Source organism: Tamandua tetradactyla, chromosome 16 (genome assembly GCF_023851605.1).
Source record: "Tamandua tetradactyla isolate mTamTet1 chromosome 16, mTamTet1.pri, whole genome shotgun sequence".
Taxonomy (NCBI): domain Eukaryota; kingdom Metazoa; phylum Chordata; class Mammalia; order Pilosa; family Myrmecophagidae; genus Tamandua; species Tamandua tetradactyla.
The window spans coordinates 58,648,923-58,672,681 of record NC_135342.1 but is presented as its reverse complement, the minus strand read 5'-3'; the positions used below and the strand labels follow the sequence as shown (position 1 = coordinate 58,672,681).

At 38.3% G+C, this 23,759-nt stretch overlaps 1 long non-coding RNA gene and 1 pseudogene across 1 annotated transcript in view; one reads left to right on the top strand and one right to left on the bottom strand.

Annotated features, from left to right (window-relative positions):
- Window positions 1-10,710: 10,710 nt before the first annotated feature.
- The window catches only part of LOC143660339 (uncharacterized), an 86,554-nt gene continuing 73,505 nt past the window's right edge, over window positions 10,711-23,759 (top strand). Inside the window, exons 1-2 of the long non-coding RNA XR_013163965.1 lie at window positions 10,711-10,880; window positions 11,863-11,933. This is a non-coding gene — a long non-coding RNA (uncharacterized LOC143660339). The remainder of the gene's footprint in view (window positions 10,881-11,862; window positions 11,934-23,759) is intronic.
- Window positions 22,770-23,409, bottom strand: LOC143659980 (UPF0711 protein C18orf21 homolog pseudogene; annotated as a pseudogene).

Below are 23,759 nucleotides of genomic sequence, written 5' to 3'. Positions count from 1 at the left end.
AGACCCGTGCTAGTTACTTGAGGATACAGAATGAATCTTACTACCTCCCTTGATATCTTTAAGTCTTCCCAACTGTATAGAAAAATATCCTGCTGCTTTGTAATCTATTTAACTGTCTGTCCACCCACCTCCCCAGGCAATGCAATAGGCTATATCTTTTATTTCAGGGTCGAATTAATGTAAAAAATACATTAATTAAATGATATCACAGGAGAAGGTGAGAGAGTGAGCAAGAGTGGAGGTTAGGTCAGTTGAGCAATTTTGAACAGATTTTGTATTTAACTATGCTGCATCTTATAGGCCAGAATTCCTGGAGATAACAGGGAAGATAAGAAGAGGCTGTTATCTAAAGCTCTTGGATAATTTATTAAAAATGCACATTCATGTTTTCCAGAGAATATGGCTCTGCAGGTCCCGTGGGGCCTGGTCAGGACGATTTTGCAGTTGCCCCTGGGTAATTGGGCACATCGTTCACTCCGTTTTGAGAACATCTAAGAACTTGGGGGCAGGCAGCTGGAATCTCTTAGTAGGACAGTGGCGAAATCTATATGGCCGACGGTGCTGAAGACAGGTCAGGAGCTTGTGAAACTAGAGGCATGCCAGGAGGGTTTTTGTGGAAGTCAAAAGGAGATAGGGCGAAAGCCTGGAGTAATGAATTCCGTGAGGAGAAGAAGGCTTCTCTCCTGCTGCACTACCATCAGCTTGGTCCACGCCATGGTCCTCTCTGGCCCAGGGCACTGAAACATCGTCTTAGCTGTTCTCCCCTCCCAGTCTCTCCTCCACAAAGAAGCCAGGGGGTTACTGATAACACAGACTTAGGTCACGTGACTTCCCAGCTGAAACCTCTTCCCTAGCTTCCCAAAGTTTAAAAAAAATCCAGCCACCTTACTTTCTGGGTTTACATCACCAGGCCACTGCAAACCTCTCCAACTTATTATCCTCCCATTCTCCTTTGACTGCACTATGTTCCAGCCACATGGCCTTTTTTTTTCATACTTAAACAGACAAGACCTATTCTCTTTTCTATCTAAAGGTGACCGTTTGTTGGTTTCCTTCCTAACAATTGCAACTCTTTAAACTTATTTTGTTTGTTGGCATTTTGTTTTATTGTGAAAAATAACATATATACAAAAAAGCAATAAATTTCAAAGCGCATTGCAACGATTAGTTGGAGAACAGATTTCAAAGTGTGGTATGGGTTACAATTCCACAAGTTTAGGTTTTTACTTCTAGCTTTTCCAAGACATTAGAGACTAAAAGAAATATCAATACAATGACTCAGCAATCATATTCATTTGTTAAATCCTATCTTCTCTGTTATAACACCACATCCTCCTTGATCTTTCTCTCAATCTTTAGGGGTATTTAGGCTATGACCCTTTTAACATTTTCATGTTGGAAAACATGAAAACATGGAATAGGGGAATGGAACTAGTTGATGTTGTGGAAAAGCTGACCTCTCTGTTTTTCAGAATTTCTCTGGCATTAGAACCCATCTGAAGGTTGTAGGTTTCTCGAAAGTAATCATACTGCATGGAACCATTTTAGAATATGAGATAAAGTCCTAGGTGTTCTTTAGGGTTGACAGGAATGGTTCTGGTTGGGGTTTGACAAACCATGATAAATAGCAATGTCTACATATAATTTGTGTAAGAGTAGTCTCCAGAGTAGCCTCTCGACTCTATTTGAACTCTCTCAGCCACTGAGACTTTATTTGCTACAAATAAGGTAAGAATGGCATTGTTGATCCCATGGTGCCAGGGCCAAGCTCATCCCTGGGAGTCACACCTCACATTTCCAGGGAGACTTTCACCCCTGGATGTCATGTTCCAAGCAGCATTTGAGGTTAATGATTTCACTTGCAGAGTTGGGCTTAGAGAGAGAGAGGGGTCATTTCCAAGCAATAAAAGAGGTCCTCCAGAAGTAACTCTTAGGCATAACTATAGTCATGCTAAGCTTCTCCACCACATAAATAAGCTTCGCAAGAGTAATCCTCAAGATCAAGGGCTTAGCCTATTGCCTTTGAGGTCTCTAATGTTTGAGACAGTATCGAGGGTGTTCCCCAGTGGTGAAGTTTAATAGTTCCTTAGTTTTTCTCCCATCTCTCAAGAGACTTTGCCAATACGTTTTTATTATCTGTTCAACATACTCTGGGATGTATTCATGCATTACGTTAAGCTATAAAGAATTGCAAGCCCTTGTTCCCATTCTGGGCTCCCTGAATTTGGGTTGTTTAAATTATCTATCCAGACAGGTTGAGTTAGATCATGTGCTACAGAAAATTTAATTTGGGTCAAAATAAACTTCTCTTTCTTTGGTGTCATAGAGTAGATGAAGTTCTAAAATACAGGCAATGTCTTCCTTACCCCTGGGTTCTGATTTACATAGTCCGGACCTGATTGGCTTCGTTCTTATCTCTAATTGAAACCTGATCTCTTTTTCAATTTCTTTAACAGTTATTACATGTGGTAATACTGACCTTCAGAACTGCAGGACTCCTACTCTGGGTCTTAGGTATCACACAGGTACCCAAAATTCCAGGAAAATACTAGGTTATACATATATGGCACAGTCTCTCAAAATCTAGAAATAACAATTACTGCTCCAGGCTAAATGTGAATGATATAAGAGTTTACAATCTAGGCTCTTCTTGTCTTAGAAGTATTTTCTTAAAGAGACGACACAATATCTGCTCTTTTATTTCTGCCTTATTTTGCACCACATAGTGTCCCACAGTTTCATTTACATCATTACATGCCTCATGACTTTGTTCCTTTCTGTAGCAGGACAATATTTGATCACATGTGTACAACATAATTCGCCTTTCTACTTAGTATATCTTTCAACCATCTCCATCCATTAAGCATCATGTGTAATGTCCAAAGTCAGCAGTCCATCAACAATCTCAATTTTAGACAATTTTCATTGCTCCCAAGAGAAAAACGACCGATAAGCACACCTTCACCAAACAGAAAATCCAAATGTCCTGTTAACTCTTGTCCCTCTCTCCCCCCATTATTTACCCCTGGTATTACTGTGGTGCCATTGATGTCTTCCTGTTAAACGTAGCCCATAGCATGCAATGGTAGTTTTCTGCCTATACCTCGATATTATAGACTTTTTGTCGCACCTTTGAAGTAGTTTATGCAAGAACTTATTTGTATTTGTAGTGTTATCGGCAGGATACATGGCTCTATACAAACCCTTTCAATCATGTTCACCTTCAATATGGCAATATTACTTATGGACCTACTAATGAACTGCCTTCACTTCTCTCCTTTCCCTTACATTTAAATTCAACCTCATCAGCTAACCAGTCACCTATCTCTATCTTCTTCTCTATGTGCCCTATATTCTGTACTAGAAATCGCTGAATTTCCTTTACCATGGTCATAAAAGTGAAATCATACAGTGTATATTATTTTGTGCCTGACATTTCATTCAGCATTATGTCCTCAAGTTCATCCATCTTGTCATGTGCTTTAGGACGTCATTTCATCTTGCTGCACAATGTTCCATCGTACGTCTATACCGCATTTTGTTTATACACTTGTCTGTTGATGGGCATGTAGGTTGTTTCTATCTTTTGGCGATTGTGAATAATGCTGCTATGAGCATCAGTGGGAAAATGTCTGTTTGTGTCACTGCTTTCAGCTCTTCTGGGTGGTATTACCAGGTCATAGGGCAACTTGATATTTAGTTTTCGATGGAACTGCCAGAATGTGTTCCATAACAACTGTACCATTATACATTCCCACTAGTAGTGCACAACTGTCACATTTTTTCCACACCCTCTCCAACATTTGCAGTTTTTTGTTTGTTTAATTGCAGCCATTCTTCCAGGTGTGAGGCCATATCTCATTGTAGTTTTGATCTGCATCTCCTTTATAGCTAATGAAAATGCCCATTTCTTCACATGCTTTTTAGCCATCTGTACTTTCTCTTTGAAAAAATGACTAATTATCTTTAGACCATTTAATAAATGGGATGTTTCTTCTTTTGTTGCTGAGTTGTAATTATATATACAGGATATCAAACCTTTATTTGATATGTGATTTCCCAATATTTTCTCCCATTGAGTTGGTTGCCCCTTCATCCTCTTGACAAAGTCTTTTGAGGGACAAAAACATTTGATTCCATTTAATTCTGAGGAGTTCCCATTTATCTAGTTTTTCTTTCATTGTTTGTGCACTGGGTGTAAAGTTTAGGAAGCTACCTCCTATTACTAGGTCTTGAAGATGTTTCTCTATAATTTCTTATAGAAGTTTTATGGTATTGGTTCTTATATTTAGGTCTTTGACCTAATCCACTTTAAGTTAATTCTTATATAGGGTGTAAGTTAAGAATTCTCTCTCATTCTTTTGGCTATTGATATTTAGTTCATTTATGATTGTAATTTCTTCTAGGTTAATTGTCCCTTTTAATAATATATAGTGTTCTTCTTTGCTCTTATGATGTCTTCATATTTAAAGTCTATTTTCTCTGATATTTGTATACCTACTTCTGATTTCTTTTAGTTACAGCTTGCATGGAACATCTTTTTCCATCCTTTTGATTTTCAATCTATTTATATCCTTTGGCCAAAGATAAGTCCCTTGTAAACAGCATATAGCTGGATCATATTTCTTAACTTATTCTGCCAATCTGTATCTTTTAATTGGTGATCTTCGCTATTAACATTCAAAGTTATTACTGTAAAGGCATTTATTGAATCTACCATCTTATCTTTTGGATTATATTTGCCAGATTTATATATTCTTCTCCATCTTTCTTACTTTATCCTTTAAGTTACCCTTACTGGTACTCTTCAATTCTGTGCCCTCCTCCAGATCTCTCTCTCTCTCTCTCTTAACCTTTATTTCAGCCGAAAGAATTTCTTTCTTGTAGAACCTATGTCTTGACAAATTCTCTCAGCATGTGTTTGTCTGTAATAATTTTAATCTCTCCCTCACATTTTTTTTTTCTTTTGGCACATGGTCTGGAAATTGAATACATGCCTCAGGCATGGAAGGCAAGCACATTCTACCACTGAACCACCTGTGTACCCTCTCTCTCACTTTTGAAGGACAATTTGACTGGGTACAGAACTCTTTGTTGGAATTCTTTCTCTTTCAGGATCTTAATTGTATCATACCACTTCCTCCTCACCTCCATTGTGCCTGTTGAGTAACTAAGCTGAGCCTTATTGGTTTCCCTTGTATGTAGTAGATCACTTTTCTCTTGCCAGTTTCAGGATTTTCTGCTTCTCTTCTACATTTGATAGACTGATTGGTATGTCTTTGAGTAGACTTATAGGATTTATTCTATTTGGGGTTCATTGGGCTTCTTTGATTTGCATGTTTATGTCTTTCATAAGGGTTGGGAAATTTTCCCACATTATCTCTCTTTGAGTTTGTAAAAGTTGCTGGAATGCAATTTACCAGAGACAGAATGGCTTTTAAAAGGGGGAATTTATTAAGTTGCAGGTTTACAGTTCTAAGATCATGAAAATGTCCAAACTAGGGCATCCAGGGAAAGATACCTTGATTCAAGAAAGGCCAATGTGCTAGAACACCTCTGTCAGCTGGAAAGGCACAGGGCAATATCTGCTAGCTTTCTCTTCTCTTTTCATAAGGCTTCCTCAGGGGCATTTTGCTTCTGCCTCTCCAAAGATCTCTGGTTTTGTGGGCTCTGCCAGCACTGAAGCTTTTTACAAAATGGTTCCCTTTTAAAGGGCTTCAGTAAGCAACCCCACCTTGAATGGGTGGAGACACATCTCCATGGAAACCAACTAATCAAAATTACCATCCACATTTGGGTGGGTCACATCTCCATGGTAACAACAAGAAAGATCCCATCCAGTAATATTGAATGAGGATTAAAGAATATGTCTTTTCCAGGGTACATGTCAATTTCAAACCGGCGCAATTTCCTCAACTAATCTTACTAGGCCTATAACTATTCTCTTCTCCTTCTGGGATCCTGATGATTCTTATATTTGTGTGCTTCATTTTGTCCATCATTTCCCTAAGATCCAATTCAAATTTTTCTGTTTTTACTATTTGTTATTTTGTGCATTCAAATTCAATTTTCCTGTCCTCTAGTTTACTTTTTCTTTTTACTGCCTGTTCAAATCTGCTATTATGTGTCTCCAGTATATTTTTTATTTTAATCTACAGCATCTTTAATCTCTGTGATATCTGTTATTTTTCCATTTATTCTTTCAAGTTATTCTTTATGCTCTTCTCGTGTATTCTTAATCTCCTTTATGTCATTAGCCAACCCATTGAATTCATTTAGTGGAGTTGTCTGAACATCTTTGATTAGTTGTTCCAAAGTCTGTGTCTCCTCCTGTGTTTTCATTTGGTCCGTAGGCTGGGATACATCTAATCTACATCTTCATATGCGTCATGATTTATTGTTGCCTTCGAGACATGTAATTATCCTGATAGGATTACTTTGGAAGTTGATGTCCTTCAGTAGTCTACAGTTTTGCATTTGCACGATGGAGATGTGGCAGGATGCAGTGGTGGGGTCGGGCAGTGAGTTGGTGGCAGGCTGTGGCCCAGAGCTAGGTGCAGGCCAGGGGCACAACACTGGTGCCCGGGAGCATGGAGTGTAGGTAACAGGGTTGCAGGGGGTGGGCTGGGGTCATGGGAGTGGGATGCAGTGCAGGCAGGGTGCAGCGTGAGGTGGATGGGGGTGGGGAGGGGAAGGGGAAACTGTGCAGGTGTGCGGAAGGGTGAGTGTGCAGGCAGGATGCAGGTGCACGCATGGAGCATGGGGTTCCTGGGTATCGGGACATGGATATTGGGGCAAAGGGATATGAGTATGTAGGTGCATGGGGAGTGAGAGGTCAAGCGATGGGGGTGCTGGAGTGGAGTGGGTGAAGCATGAGTGTGGAGTTGGCTGTGGGAGGGGTTCCTGGTATGGGTATGCAGATGTGGGCAGGGGGTGGGGAGCAGGTGTGCTTGTGAACACAGGTTGGGGAAGCAGGGCCGGGGTGAGGGTATGGGTAAGCGCCTGCCAGGGGGCAGATGAGGATGTCATGTCCTGTGGGGGGGGGGGGCCCAGGGACTTGAGGCACTGCAGGGCAGGTCTTGGGTGCATAGGGCATGAGGGGGCGAGGAGCAGGGAACAGGGCTGCAGGGTGGGGTCACAGATCACATGGGTAAGGTGGCACGCATGGGTGGGAGCACAGCTTGTCTTACTTCCCTGTCCCCATCTCTCTGTCTGTACCCCTGAGGACTCCGGTTCTCTGTTTGGAGAAGGACGCATTAGGTTCTTTGCATTGGTTGGATGGCTTTTGGTTCTCTGTGTCCCAATTCCTCAGCTTTTTCAACCAGGGCCTCCCTTGTGGTGTAAAAGATCCTTTCAGGTCATTTGCACCCTGGAATTGCCGCCCCAGTCATTTTTCTGTCCCTTTCCTAGCTGTTCCTTGTAGCAGGGGCGAACTTGACCTATTCCACCATCTTCCGGGAAGTTTGTTGGCATTTTTTTGGTGTCTGTGAATCTGATTGCCCCAACAGAACGTAGGCTCCAAGGGGGCAGAGATATTGTTTTTTTGTTCTCCATTGTATGTTCAATTCCTTACCTTGTGCCTGAAACGTAATTGGTGCATAATACGAATTTGTGGAATGACTGAATATAATACGGATGAAGCTGTTTCATCAGGATTTGATGAATGATTAGAAAATGTCAGTGTGACTTCAAGTTCTCTCTTTCTCTCTTTTTTTTTTTTTGTATGCTATATGCCCAGAGTCATATTTCATTCTTTTTCAATCTTAGTATTCCATTATTGCAGCACTATTTGTTGAATTTTTCTTTGTTTGTTTGATTGTTTGTTTGGGGGAAGGGCGTGGGCTAGGAAGTGAATTCAGGTTTCCCACATGGCAGGCAAGAATTCTACTACTGAGCTATCCTTGCACCCTCTTCAAATTCTCTTGTGTGAAAAACTGAGTTGTTTGTGATCTTCATACCTGCTGTATTGGATCCAAAGGAAGTGGGCGTAGGTGAAAGACCTATACCTGGGAGGTGTTTGTGTGAGAGCTGGATAGAGCAGTCAAGTAGGTAATAAGTAGGGATTTGCAGGCACTCACTATAGAAATGGGGGTGGGTGTGTAGCTTAGCAGTCATTTAATGGGAGTTGAACCTCAGGAGCGACTGTGTATTGAATTGGCTTTTGCTGCTCTCTCACAACTTTAAAGGAGTATTTCATGGTATTGAAGAGTAATGTTGATTTTAGTTTTAGTAATAAGGATAACTAGGAAGCATAAACTTTCAGCTTGGACATCATATGGTTTGGAAAATAAGAAGGGAATATTAATTAATTTGCTAGTTCTTTTACTCAATTAGTGAGCATTTCTGAGCACATAATATAAAGGAGATAGTGAACTAGACATGTAACTCATCACGTTCTTACGAAAAGACCAAGTGTGTGCTACAATCCCCATATGATGGTGAAGGAAGCTGTATACCAGAGGGGATAAGCATCTTTCCAAAACATACACAGGAAGGGATCATCAAAGCCAGAAGGAAAAGGATCCCATTTCTTCCATCTTGGTCAGGAGAGTCATTCTTTAACGGCAGTGACTATTCCTCACAATCAGCAATTTAGCTGATCAAGGTCAGGTGAGGACGGAACAAGATGGAAGCCTCAGGTCCTCACGGGTTCCATGTATTACTGCGAGCAGCCATCCCCCACACAGCTTGACAGTAGGATTTGGTTATATCTCTGAATGCCCAGCACTAGCCTCCACATCCAAAGTGACATCTAGAACAGAACTGTGATATGTTCTAGGGTTTGCATCTTTCCAAAATATAAACTTTGAAACAAATAAAAAAGAAGCTGATTTGGCATTTTGTAGCGGTTTGTATTATGTTTTCAAGAGGTTTCATATTTCTTCCTATTCATGGGATTAAAAATGTGTTTAAAAAAATGTCACTGTCTGGAACCCCTGTCAGCTCTCAAGGGCCTGAGAGTAAGAAAAGAATTTCCATCTTGGAAACACTCATCTAATCATTTTTTAATGATCCAGGGGAACCATCATCGTAAAACCATGTTCTTCATTGCAGGGGACTTAAATGCAGTTTTATCATCCTTTGTCACTACAGGAAACTCATAGCTAGTACTGTGTCACCTCTCACAAACTCACAAAGACAACACTGGCCCATGGCTCAGTCTTCAGAGAGCTCAAATCTTCAGTTTGAGAGTAAAAGCTTTACTTTTTATTGGGTATGGCACTCAGCACACCCCTGTGTGTAAAGCTTGACTCTAACACTTTCTAGTCGTGTACTTTGAACAAGTGTCTTGACCTCTCTGAATTTCATTTTCCCCAAACATGTAATGGAAATGACAATTCTTACATTGCCAGTGCTGGTGAAGAATGAATGAGTGCATGTATCCAGAGCCACTAACTGTTCCTACACAGGGAAAAGACTTACTATAAGTTAGCAATTATATTGTCAGTGTCTATTTGGTTGCAGCAGAATGTAAGGGAACAATTTACTATCTCATTGTAAATGGGCCAGTTTCTTCAGAAATCAACTCACTTTCTTATTATTTCCCTCTCTCCTGACCAACATTACAACACAGATGGCTTAGTACACCAAAGAAGACAATAAATAAATTCAAATGATTATGAATTGTATAAATGCATAGAAACCGTGCATCAAATGGTATTTGAAATTTGGATGCTCTTGTCAAGAACTGCACAAAGTTTGACATTTCATATTTGATATATTTTCACTCATTTGTTCAAACAACGGTGCTGCCTTTTTTTAATAGATGTAACTCTTCTCTGAAAATATTTAGACTTGAAGATATATAATTTCATTAGAATGCTTCTCTTTCAATAACTATTCTGATGAGTTTAATTTAACTACAATTTTTATTTCATTTAGCTCTCAGGAATTACTTTATGCTATGGTAATTTTCTTCCCTCTTCTTTAAAAAAAAAACATCAACTGGGATGTGAGAGAAATAGTAGTGCTTGAAATATAATTTTCAAATTACCTTCTCTTATGAATTAGTAAAGAAGTGGTCAGTTTGATGATGCTGACCGAGCAAACTTGCCCCAGGTTTCTAGGTTACAAATGAGCTCTCATGGGGGCACTCCCTTTTCTTTTCTTAACTTTGCATTCCCAGAACAGAATAAGGGCTGAGTAAAAGTTAGGGGCAAGAATACAGGAATGGGTGGATAAAGGAAAATAAATGCTTCATTTCATGTTCTAGGTAGGATGGCATTATAAATGGCTGGAAATGTTTATTTGAGATTCATCTTGAAATCCCCAACCCCACCATGTTTTGACTACCATTACAGATAACGATTTTGCTTTGCACAAAAATCTCCAGCCTTCAGAAATAGATTTAGATTTGACATGATTGGAGATTCCTATTTGGCTTTCACTCAACACATGATGAGAGCAAATTGGACCCCAATGTACTGATCAGATCACTAAAGTGGTATCAGACGATCTGTGTGACCTGTCAACCCTGAGAAGGGCAATGCATTTCTGTGTTTCTCATTTTCTTTATCTGTGTGGTGAGGAGATGCAATCCCTGTCTGGCTGGCCTCCAAGAATTCTGGAAAAGATTGACCTAGAATACAAAAATAAAAGTAATAAATGTGTAACTTGCTGCACAAGTTAATGATTTTATTATTGTTCCTTTCCAACTGTGAATCACATCTTTCTAGCATCTATATTTGAGTCAGAAGGCAACCTCAGATCCAAACGCAGAATTAACGGACCCTTTGGCTTCTCTTCCAGTAGCGCCAGGATTGCCTTTAAACTGGCTCTCAGAGACGGATGCTGCATCTTTGATGTGTAAGGTTTGTGACCCCAGGTGTTCTCTCAGCCCAGCCTTCCAACTTTGCTGCAATCTCATCCCCTGCAAGGAAGTAAGTGTTGCCTAGAAGGCAGAGGCTGTAAGGGACATATATCTGAGGAGTTCAGTGTTTTGCAAGTTGGGAATGTGCATCTCTGGTGATTGGAGGAGATGGTTTTATGTATCAAATGGACATGGATGTGACACTGAATAACATAGAGTGAAGATAATTCCATTCAAGCTCCTTAAGCAGATAGTTTGCACACTGTTATCCCTTTGTTTGGACTCCACTTCCTCCTGAGGCCATCTGCCTGACCACCCAATCTACAACAGCTTCCCAGCCACTATCTGCCCTCGGATCATTCTCTGCAAATCACATATCATTTTCTGACTTTCTCTTTCCTTTCAGTGCTTTTTTGCTTATTTTCAGTCACTCTATCTCCTTATAGAACAGAAGCTTCATCGAAGCAAATACATACTTTTCACCATATATCCCAGAATCTAGAACAGAGGCCAGTACTTTGTTAATGCTCCGTAAATACTTGTTGGCTTATTGGGGGCTTTGGTAAAATTTTTATTGGTATTTCTAATAGCAGATATCTACTTTAGGGTTTTATGTCTAGCCATTGTTAAAAACAAAACAAAACAAAATGAAACAAAACAAAACAAACCAAAAAAACACTTTTCAAAGGGAGATATGACCCCAAACTTAAAACCTTTAACCACAAATGTGTCCAGGTGGAATTTTAAAAAAATAGTTTGTTTTCACTGAATTTATTTGTGCGATTTTTCCAAGCCATGCTAGAGAAGTTCCCCATTTATAGCAATACTACCCTATTTTCTTTTAAAACATTAGCATATTTGTAAAGCAAGCTATTTAATGACAAATGCATCTTTTAGTAAATCATTACATAAATGCATTGGGCGTGGGAGAGAGAAAGGTCATGATGAATTCAGCAGTGCTCTGAGAGTTTAGGCAACACCAACAGTGTCCACAGAGCCCGTTTAAGGATGAAGGAACTGAGGTTCTAGGAAGTGTTGTCTTCCTTCAACAGGCAGTGCACCAAGAAGAGGATCTGGAAAGAAAACACGGATCTCCTGCTTGTGACTTGACTCTCAGTTCTAGGTAAATCTCCAAAGAGAGCAATATAACCCATTAAGTCAATACTCATTTTAACAGCTAATTTTTCCTGACTAAACGTGAGCCTAAGTTCCCCCTCATTTCTATCCTTGCTCTACTTCAATGTCACCTCCTCAAGAGGGCTTCCATTGACCACCTTATATCAGATAACCCTCCTGCTTTTTGGAATCACTTTCTAGCCCTTTATCCTACTTTTTTTCTTTCTTTCACTGCACTTACCTGACATCACACTTGGTATCTATGTATTTGTTTATCATCCGTCTCCACCCACTCGCGAATGAAAATTCCATGGGACAGTGGCTTTGTTGTTCCCAGTCTGAATGTTAGACCCTAGAACAATGATGGCATATTTGGGGGCTCAATAAACATCAGTTGAACAAATGAATGAATAACTGTTCAAAGATTATCAACAGTTGGTTTTTTATGCCTGGCTTCAATTAAGCTAGGCTTTTCATTCAACTTTTTCTTTTAGTGCTATTTGTTAATAGCAATGATATCAAGCGAAATGAAGGTCAGAGAGGATATAGCATAGCTCCATTGTCCCTGCCAAATGCAGGCATTTCAGATGCTTGGGGCCAGTGATTGATCAGCAATTGTCAACCCCGAATAGGATTTTTCCTCTAGCTTTTTCAGGCAATAGAAAAACTAGAGCACTAAAAAGCTAGGCCTCCTCTGTGCAAAGAAGGGGTCACAGGTAAAAGGAAACAGTCTTTGATAAAGCTGCACAAAGAGCTCTTCCACTCGCTGAGGACCCAATGTTTAAATGAAAGAAAACTTTGAAGTCCCACTCTAGTAACCCACAAGGAAGCAGACAGCTTTGCCATGAAGATAGTTTCTAGTTAACTATGATGGATTTTTTTTTTAACTGTGATGGATTATTAAACTCAAACTGCTTGGGTGGAGAGGGAAGTAAAATAGTGCTAGTTGCTCTCCTAAGCATTGAATACCTGCTCTTAAACAGGATAGTGTGCTATATACACACTATTTCTACCCTAAGAGATCCGATGGACAATTTTTTGACTGCTCAGTCTGTTCTAGAAATTGGATCCATCTGCCATTTGTATTCATTTCCTTTGTAATTATTTCGATTTATGGAAAAACTTCCAAATAAAGAATATATTCTGAGAATCAATGAGCATATGGGAATTATTTCTCTTGCGATTTTCAGGCAAAGAAGTTGAAGTCCAGAGGATCCAAACATCTTATAGCCATCCTTTCATTTTCACTTGGTAGTTTATTGGAAACAGGCAAAGATAGGATGCTTTTTATGGATAATACCAATAAGTTTGGATACCATATGTTCCAGCGATTCCTGAGACGGTTTCAGATTCTGTTTGTGGTTCTAGAGTAATTTCTAAAAGTGCTGCCTTTCATTCTCCAACCTGGCCTACATAGGTAGTAATTTACATTGTCATCCTACCAATAATTTTTCCCACAATGGCTTGACAGTGTAATTGGTTTTCAGTGCCTCATAGAGACTTTTCCCACAATAACAGAAAACTGATTATCCTACTCCGGGACAGAAAGTAAGAAAAAAAGAGAGAGAGACACACACACATTAATTTCATTAATCTTAGAGAAATATGCCAGCATATCAACTTCTCTGACTTTTAAAAATAACTTCGTTTCCAGGATATAGGACTATTAAAAAGAAAAAAAAAAAGAATAGTTGGTTCATATTGTTTATACAGTCTTATGCTGTGTATGTCTTACTCAACATAGGAGCATTTTTTGTTACTAAAAAATATCCTTTTAATCCTCACTTGAATTGCTGCACAATATTATATTGGGTGGATGAATCACTACTTGTTTGATCGCTACACTAGAAGATATTTATTTAGCACTGTATGATAAGCTGGGTACTCTACAGGGTCTCCAGGAAAACAACAGTAGCAAAATGGGCCTATTCCCTGTCTTCAGGTGGATTAAGATCAAGTGGGGATTCAGGCGATAATCGAATGCAGGTTCAGGGATGTCACTACAGTCTGTAATGACCAAGGGCATAGAAACAATGATTGTTTCCTTATGGTAGTACTATGGTACATGGTGCTTGAGCTAATAAACTGTGCAAAACACAATTCTGTATTTCTGATAATTTCTTTAGGCTATATTCTACAAAGTGAGGTTCTGAGAAGTAGGATTGGGGATAAAACATATAAACATTTTTTAATGGATTTCAGCTAAATATTTTTAATTGTTTTCTAGAAAAATTGCTCCATTTATGCTCTACCAGCAGTGAACATGACTACCTGTATTTAGTGCCCTAATTTTTAAAAAATGTCACATTTTTTCATTTATTGAATGTCTAGTGATATTGAGTATTTCTCATGTGTATTAGCATTCTGCAATTATCTTCCAAGAGGTATTATCTTGTAATGTTCTCAGAGCCCAACTGAATTTTAATTTTAGATGTATAAGAGTTCTTTTTATATTAAAATTATGAACACATGTTCGACATTTACATATTTTTCCAGTTTGATGTTTATTAAATTTGAGTACTTTTAATAATGCAGATATATATATATATATATATATGTATCACTGGATCCTTTATGATAGTTCTCTTTGTGGTTTTTCCTATTTGTTTTATTTTAAAAGTTTCAAATGAATTTTCATCTGTAAAGTGTGATAAGGGTTAAAGTCTTTTCATTTAGATGTCCAAATGATTCATCTCCATTTATTAAACACACTGTCCTTAGTATTTATCCTCATAAAATGTATCCTTAGTAAGGACTGTATTAAAATATTTTCCTTTAGTTTTTTTGGCACCTTTGCTAAAAAAACAATTTATATGATTTTTATTTATGTATGGGCTCTTGTTTCTGGGCTTACTAATCTGTCCCATTAATTTCCATGCCAATCGTTACAGCAATACTGTAGCTTTATACTAAATCTTGAAGTCAGGCAATACAAGTGTTTCATTATTGAATTTTCAAATTTCAACCAGACTTGCAGTCCTGAGATAAACCCCACTTGGTCTTGATATATATTAGCTTTTTTAAAAAGCATATTCATGGATTTGAATGGCTAAAATTTTACTGATGAGTCTTGCAATATGTTAATGAGGTTTATTGCACTGTACTTTCCTTTTTTTGTAATGCCTTGTGTGGTTTTTGTATCAGGAGGATTCTGGCCTTTTAAACTCATTTGAGACGTAGTCTCTCCTCTTTTCTGGAAGAATTAACATAAAATTGGTACAATTTCCACTTTGTCACCAATGCAGACATCTAAGCCTGGAGTTCTTTGTGGGAAACTTTAAAATTACACATTTATTTAATAGGTATAAGGCGGTTTGGTTTCGTTCCCTTGGCTGCGCAAGCAAATACCATGAAATGGTTTGGTTTAAACCATGGAAATTTACTTACTCACAATTTTGAGGTCAGGAAAATGTCCAAATCAAAACACCATCAAGGTGATGCCTTATCCCTGAAGACTGCGGCTCTCTGGGGCTGGCTGCCCAGGATCCTTGGTTCCTCTGTCATATAGCAAGTCATATTGCAGCATCTCCTGGTCTCTTCCTGTGGCTTCCTCTCTGGGTCTGAGTTCCATTCTCTTATAAAGAACTCAAGTGGTAGAATCAGGAGCCATCCTGATGGAGGTGAGTCACACCTTAACCAAATTAGCCTTATCAAAATTACAATTCACACCTTCAGTTACAGATTCCATTTTCTGGGGTACAGGCAGTTTCTACCATCCCACACTCAGTGTTAATCATTTCTTCTAGAGTACTTTTGTAGTCTGTGCCTTTCAAGGAATTTGTCTGATTTCATCTACATTATAGAATTAAGGGCACAAAACTGTTCATAAAATTCCCTTATTGTCCCTTTAAAGGTCTATAGGACCTCTACTGGTGTCCCCCATTTTATTCTTGATATTGGTAATTTGTGTTTTTCCTTTCTTCTTGTTTTCTTCATCAGTCTGTCTAGAGGTTATCATTGCTTTATTTTCTTATTAAACAAGCAAATTTTGATTTCAGCTTTATTTTTATTTGACTTTTTAAATTTGAATTTTTAATCTTTATTATTTCTTCCTTTACACTTTGCACTTAACTTGGTATTCTTCTGGTCTCTTAAAGCAGAAATTTAGGTTATTGATTTTAGACCTCTCTGTTTTCCTTCATAGAAATATTTAATACTAAAAATTTCCTTAAAAGGCCTTACTTGTGGGCGGGCCACGGTGGCTCAGCAGGTACGAATGCTTGCCTGCCAAGCCTGAGGACCCAGGTTCGATTCCCGGTGCCTGCCCATGTTAAAAAAAAGGCCTTACTTGCACCCACAGTTTTGGTTTGCTTTTTTTTTTTTTTCATTTTTCATTCAGCTCAATATATTCTATAACTTCTTTGAGATTTCTTCCACAACTCATATCAAATATTTGAAGATTTCCTATATATCATTCGGTTTTTGAATTTTAGTTAAACTCCATTGTGATCAATGAAAATATTTTTTCTGATTTCAATTTTTGTGAATTTTTCTAGACATATTATGGACCAGCACATTGTCTATCTCAGTGGATCCTACAATTAGACATTTCAGCAAACTCCTAGGTGATGCTGATGCTTCTGGTCCATAGACCACATTCTGAGTAACAAAGCTCTGAGCTATTCTGAATGCACTAAAACATACCTCATATACTCATGGAATCAAAGGGAATTTTTTTTCCCACTGAAGATAATCCACTTCCCCAAGAGTAAAGACAAAGGAGACTGGCAGAGGCATCCTCTCCCACATGATTGGGACCAGCAAAGTGACATTTCGAGCTATCTCAAATGAATCATTTCAAATCACACAGAACTCTCCATCCAGTGAATTGAGATGTGAAAAGCAGACAGGTGTAGACCTATGTTTTCTCTGGTCATTACAATTGACCAGGATATGATAATGATAATTTTAAGGAGGCCTTAAAATCAGTTTCTTGGAAATCCCCACTAACCTCCTACTGTATTATCACATTAGAATATTTCCTTCAAGTGCCCAGCCATGCCCACTCCATTAGGATGAAGAGCTTCTGTCAAAGGTCAGCTGCCAGTGGGCACAACAGCTATCTAGAGTGTGTGCCAACCAAGCTCTGTTGCATTGATTTGATGTATTCAGCCTGAGGGTATATCGAGCTGTTACTCTCAACTCTCTGATGCTAGGAACTTCTATCGGTTTTCTATCTCAGATCATAACAATAGTACTCTGTAAATAGTATTCCAAATAGTACTGTCTTTTCTCTTTCAAGTCTAGTTAATCTCCATGGGTCACTCTCACCATGCTAAGCTAGGGGGAGTTCCAACTCAGCCATTGCTGATCCTTGGTTTCCTCTTCAGGGTTGCACTAGAACCCAAGAACATTCCAGAAAATGGGTGTTTTGGTTTGTGAAGGCTGCCAGAATGCAATGTACCAGAAATGGGTTGGGGTTTATAAAAGGAATTTATTAAGTTACAAGCCTACAGTTCTAAGGCTTAAAAATGTCCAAACTAAAGCATCCAGAGAAAGATTCTTTGTTGAAGAATTATATTGGGAGTTTCTGTCAGCTGGGAAGGCTCATAGCAACATCTGCTAGTTTTCTCTCCTGACATCTTATTTCAAAAGGCTTCCCCAGGGGCATTTTCCTTCTGCATCTCCAAAGATCTTTTGCCTATGTCAGCTCTGAAGCTTTTTTCCAAAATGTTTAACCCTTAAAAGACCTCAGTAAGCAGAACCACCCTTAAAGGGTGGAGACACCTCCATGGAAACCACCTAATCAGAAGGTCTCACTCACAATTGGTGGATCATAACTCCATGGAAAGAACTTAATCCAAAAGATCCCACCCAATAATATTGAATCAGGATTAAAGAACAGGGCTTTTTCGAGGTACACAATAGTTTCAAACTGTCACGGTGGGAAAAAAAAATGTGCTTAAACTCCATTTTAATGTAGTTGCAGCAGACGTTTTTCTTGTCCAAACCACATGTTCTAAGGGTCTCAGACTTCTCAGGGGTGTAGAAAATATCTCATATCTAGGGTTTCGCTCCTTGAAGATACCTTAACATTCTCCTCTGACTGACATATGCAGATTCTTGGGGTTCTGCCAAAGGGCAAATTCTGGGTCAGTTCTTTCAGGTGTACAACATACCTCTTTGTCTTAAATGAGAGAAATCTCTCCCCTCTATCATTTATCTTCATTGGGTTTAATCTTTTATAAAAGGGTTGGAAAGCTATTTGACTTGAGGCTATGTCTGCTTTCTCTAGGGCAAATATTCTTGAGGCTAGAAGCGCAAAACACCCTGGCAGTTTTTTTAAAATGGAGAAAAGTGTGATAGAATATATAAGGAGAACCAATTCTGATTAATATTAAACAAAAGTATTCTGTCATGTCATTCTAAATGTGTGTATGACAATAAACATGACAAAAAAGAAAAATATATATTTTGTTATATAGTGACAGTGGAAAGGAGAAAAAATAAAGGGGGAGTGGAGAGGAATTGTCATGTGGGTACAAGTTTTGCAAACTTTATATATTCTGTCCAGGAAATGCCTCAGTGAATTGATGTTTAAGGAAAGCCTTGATGGAAGTGAGTTGCTAATCATTCAGACATCGATGCTTAGTGAAAGAAGCCAGCTTCAAAAGCTATGTACTGTGGATCTACTTCTAGATGTTTTGTTTTGCTCCACTGATTTATCTATCTATCTATCTGTCAATACTACACTCTCTTAGTTAACCTACCTCTATTGCAAGTCTTAAGACTGGGTAAATTGCAATGCTAGTGGTCAATAAGAGGGAGAGGTGAATATTATGGGATGTGTGTTTTTTTTCTTTTCTCTTTTCATTTCTTTTCTGGACTAATGCAGATGTTCTTTAAAAATGGTCATGGTGATGAATACACAACTGTGTGATGTTATGATGAACCATTGATTGCATACTTTGCATGGATTGTATGGTGTGTGAAGATATCTCAATAAAAATACACATATATTTTTAAAAAACTACATGCTGTATGATTCCATATATGACCTTCTTGCAAAGACAAAACTATAGGGACAGGAAACAGAACAGTGGTTGCCAAGAACTGAGAGTGGGAGAAGGAGTTGGTTATGAAAAGGTATGGGAAAGTTTTATTCTATGTCTAGATTACGGTGGGGGTTGCATGATTGCCTATACTTGTCAAGACTCACAGAATTGTGCATTTTAAAAAGGTGAATTTTACTGTATAGAACTTACACCTCAATGAAACAAATGGAAAAAAAGTGCTGGGTTAGAAAATGTTTTGTCATTACTAAACAAGAGCATTTCCATCCTGTGCCATCCTCCCAGTAGGATTTCTGGTCCAGATCTGACATCCCAGAAAGGGGTCCTAGCTGCTTGGCTTACCTATGTGCATTTAACATAGGGTGGGCTTACTGCCAGCTTCTCAAGCTGCCAGGTTATATTCCTCAATTCCCATTAATCCCATTAAGAACAAGCCAGTGACTTTAATTTGGATTCCTGATTGAACTGTAAACTACATCCATCTGCTTTCTAGTCTAAAGCAACAGATAGACCGGTACTTCTCAGAGAGGAATTTGCTGAAATGCTTAAATTGGGAAAATGGGCAGCTGAAGATGTTAGTTCCAAAGCCCTTGGCATCAGGTAGGTCTCCTTCAGTCTGCGTGCGAGAAGGAACATCTTCTCGATGTATCTGTTCATCACTCCTGGGCCCATTGGCAAGGTGGGGGTACAGAAAGTTTCCTAAGGTTAACATGCCTGTTCACAGGCCTTAGATAAATAGACACTCAGGCATCTGTTTGTTCAGTTCCACACCAGTCTGGCAAGCTTGTTGCCAACAGTCCCTACTCAGAGTCCCTTGCTGTGGGCAGAAAGAGATGTTTTCCAATCGGTACCTGTGTCCTAGCAGCTTAGCCTCTATTTATCTTAAATTTAAGAGGATAAATTATTTCAGTAGGGCTGGGACTTTGCTTTGTGACTAGAGGAGGGGGATTTTCAGAATCTTACCAGCATGGAATAATTCCAAGGGAGAAGATAAAAATGAACTCTGAAACTCAGAAAACTGTATGAAGACACACAAATTATTGAACTAATTGTCCCTAGCTAAATAGAGTCTGTCTTTGCCTGCTCAGTTTCTTTACTTCTTCTACCCTCTAAGAAAGAGCCTGCATGGAGGAGCTGATCCTTTGAGGGTTTTGCAGTGCAAACTGAGGAGAGTGGGAGGCTGAAAATAAAAAATGAGGTTTTGGGGATGGGGCTTTGTTTTCTGGAAGTTTTGAGGAGAGAGGTGCTGGAGTAGTTAACAGTGTGCAAAAAAAATGGATGAAAGAGAGAAGTGATACTTAAGCTGCACTGCTGTGATCTACAGTCAAGATGTGTTAGAAAGAGCTTGAGTTAGTTTGCAATTATTTGGAGCTACTCAGCTATTGTTGCATTTACTCCATCTTTTTCTTTGTTTCTCTCTAAACTTGACCAGCCTTCTGAGCCTGAATCACGACTATGATGACTTTAGGCCTGGCAAATACCCGGATCTTCTCCTATATCTCAACTCCATATAAAATTGCTACCAAATATTGATTCTACCTTAGAAATATCTCGATTCTGCCTCTCTTCTCCATAGCAACAGCCAATTGCCATTTTATATCAAGAGACTTTTGAAACAGGCCCCTCTATTTTCTTTCTACCTCTAGTCTATCCTCAGTAATCCTCTCCCCACATTATTGGAAAAAAAAAAAAGCACAACAAAAAAAATAATCCAACTAACTTTATAAAATGCAAATGTGATTATGGCTGCCTCCAGCTTAAACCTCTCCATGATGTCCCATTGCTTGATGAAGCTGTAAATCCCCAGCAAGGTATGTGAGAACTTCCATGATCTCCACCCAACCATTCTTTCTATAATCATCTTCCACGAGGCCCAGGAGACTTTCTAAGTCCCATACACGGCTCTAGTAGCTGTCCTTGGACCAGGGCTGATTCTATTTATTCCATGTCAATGTCTGTACGTGCAGATCCCTCTGCTTGCATGTTCTTCTTAAATGTCTATCAGGTTCTCAAATTTCTACTACTTATGCTGAGTGGATTAGATTCTCTTTGTTTCAATCTTTTGAATCCAGAATAATATCTGCGTTCTTACAAAAAGACATTAAAGTGCTGTAGTTGATCTTATTGTTACTTATCACCTCTCCCCCAAAATTGTCAGTCCCCATTTCTAATATCAGTCCCCATTGTCATGCCAACAAATTAATGTAACTTGCTTTAAAAAACAACTTCATTGATGCATAATTTACATACCATACAATTCATTCCTTTAACGTAGACAAATCAGTGTTTTTGAGATATTCACAGGTTGTGATACCATCACCAAAATCTAATTTTAGAACATTTTTTCTCACCCCTCAAAAGAAACACCTGTGTCCATTAGCAGCCATTCCTTCTTCTTGGCTACTCTCCCTTACTTCCTCCTGCTCCAGCCCCAGAGGACACTTAATCTACTTTCTGTCTTATGGATTTGTCTATTCTGAATATTTCTAATAAATGTATTCATACATTTTGTGATTAACCTCTTTCACTTTTTAAATATAATTTTTTAAAGTTTCATCCAAGTTGATGATTCAGAACTTCATTCCTTTTAAAGCTGTAATAATATTCCATTGTATGGATATATGATAATGTGTTAATTCTTTCATGAGTTTATGAGCATCTAGGTTGTTTCCACTTTGGGCTCTTATAAATAATCCTATGAATATTCATGTATAAATTTTCATTCAGTCACAAGTGTTCTTTTTTGGGAGTACATACCAAGAAGTGGGATTATTATGTTATATGGTAACTCTACATTTAACATTCTGAAGAAACTGCTGAACTGTTTTCTGAAGCAGCTTCATCATTGTTCATTCCTACAACATTTGAGTGTTCCAATTTCCCCACAGCCTCAGTGACTTGTGTCTGTCTTTTGATGACCATGTGTGTTTTGCCTTTTATTTAATTAATATGGTGTGTTGTATTGTTTTGTCTTAATTTCTTTGGGGTTTCTTCTTTTTCAAGTAGTTACAGTATTTAAAGAGTGTTAAAAGGCAGCTTGAATACAATCCTAGCTTATCATTAAATATATATACATGTATAGGTTATTTACGTCCCAGAAAATATTTAAGATAGGTAAATTGTTGCTTACTATGTTATGTTCTGATGTAATTTTTAGGCTACAAATAAGTCTTCACTAGAGCAAATTAAAATATCCCTAAGGTGAAATATTATTATAGAAGTAATACAAAGTAGTAAAAATGAAAGCTTCAATATCCTCTTGTATCATCTGTAATTCAAGATTGCCCCAGATATTTACTTTTGCACTCAAAATGGGAATAATGGTAAAATTTTACTAATATAGAGTTATGTAGCTGATTGAAGGAAAACGAGATCACACATAATTGATCCTCGTTCTGAGTTAGCAATAAAGCTGTAGATACCTGGAAGAAATTTTCATTCGTGAGCAGACCTTCTCATAAATGTCTAAATTTTCTTATGAAAGAAAACATAAATAATAAAAATTGCTAATTAAAGGAGGGGAAAATAATAATAGACAATATCTGCACACACAGACACATATATATACATGCACACACTTTTATATATATGTATATCAAGTACAAGGACCTTTTGCATACTTTTTTTGATTCTCACAACCACCCTTTGTGGGACTGATTTCAGTTATTCATTCCAATGAAGTATTTTCTTCCAAAACACTGAAGGATGCCAAGAGAAGTTTGCTCTTCGACCTAGTTTTCATGTATTTTAAGAACAAATGAAAAATGTTCTTTTTCAAACTTTACTTTCAGAAATTACATTAGATTTTTTTTATTTTCAAAATCCATCTTTCACAGAGAAGACAAGAAATGTCTGAAGTCCACCTTTCAGTTGTTTGGGGATTCTTTCTGACTAAGTAACATTTTTAATGGAGAGAAGTGTCCTGTGCTTTGCTCCCATTCTTTGAAGAGGACATGGGTGTCGGCTGTCCAGTGGAAGGTGTTCTGCAAATTAATGCTGGACTCTTGCCTTTGGAATCGACCATAGCATGATTTAGGTTTGCAGAACATTGAGTCTTTCTCCCTGGTGTCTTTGGGCTGGGTTTCTTTGTAGAAGTGGAAAGATTGTTCTTCAGGGCTGATAGAAAGCTTCTACTTTTACAGGGATGTTTAACTTTCTATTGCATGTTTTACAAAGGAATCAACAATACACTTTTGGGAGTCTTTGCCCTTTTTCACAGTGTTTGCTTCTTTAAGACTGAGTGTATAATTTTTTTACTTCTCGATGAAGAAGCTTCTGAATTTTGTGTGCCAGTTTGGGCTTGCGTTTCAGATGCACTCTAGAGTTATCAGCACCAGCAACTGGAAACAGTATGGACATGTTTCTTCAAAAGTGCTTTATCACAGGAGACAGTGGACCTGGCCGGCACAGCTAGCTTGTAGTTTTCCTGCCACAGCCTCATTACAGCAGCTGCTGCTGTTTCCACGCCATGGAGATCCCAGAGAAAAACTTTGGGGTTTATTCTTAAGAGTGGAATTTCTGAGTCTTATGGTAATACTTATTTTGTGCATCATTTTTATTATAACAATCAGTTCATGTGAAATTACAGTTTTGATTTGCATTTCTCAAACAATTAATGATATTGAACATTCAAGTATTATTGACCATTTTCATATGTTATCTGGGTCTATTTTTTAGATTGAGTTAATTGTCTTTTTATTCTTGAGTTGTAAGAGTTCTGTACATGTTCTGGATTCATGTCCTTCATCAGATATATGCATTACAAATATTTTCTTTTGCTCTTTTGGTCACATTTTCTGTTTCTTAATGGCATCATTTGA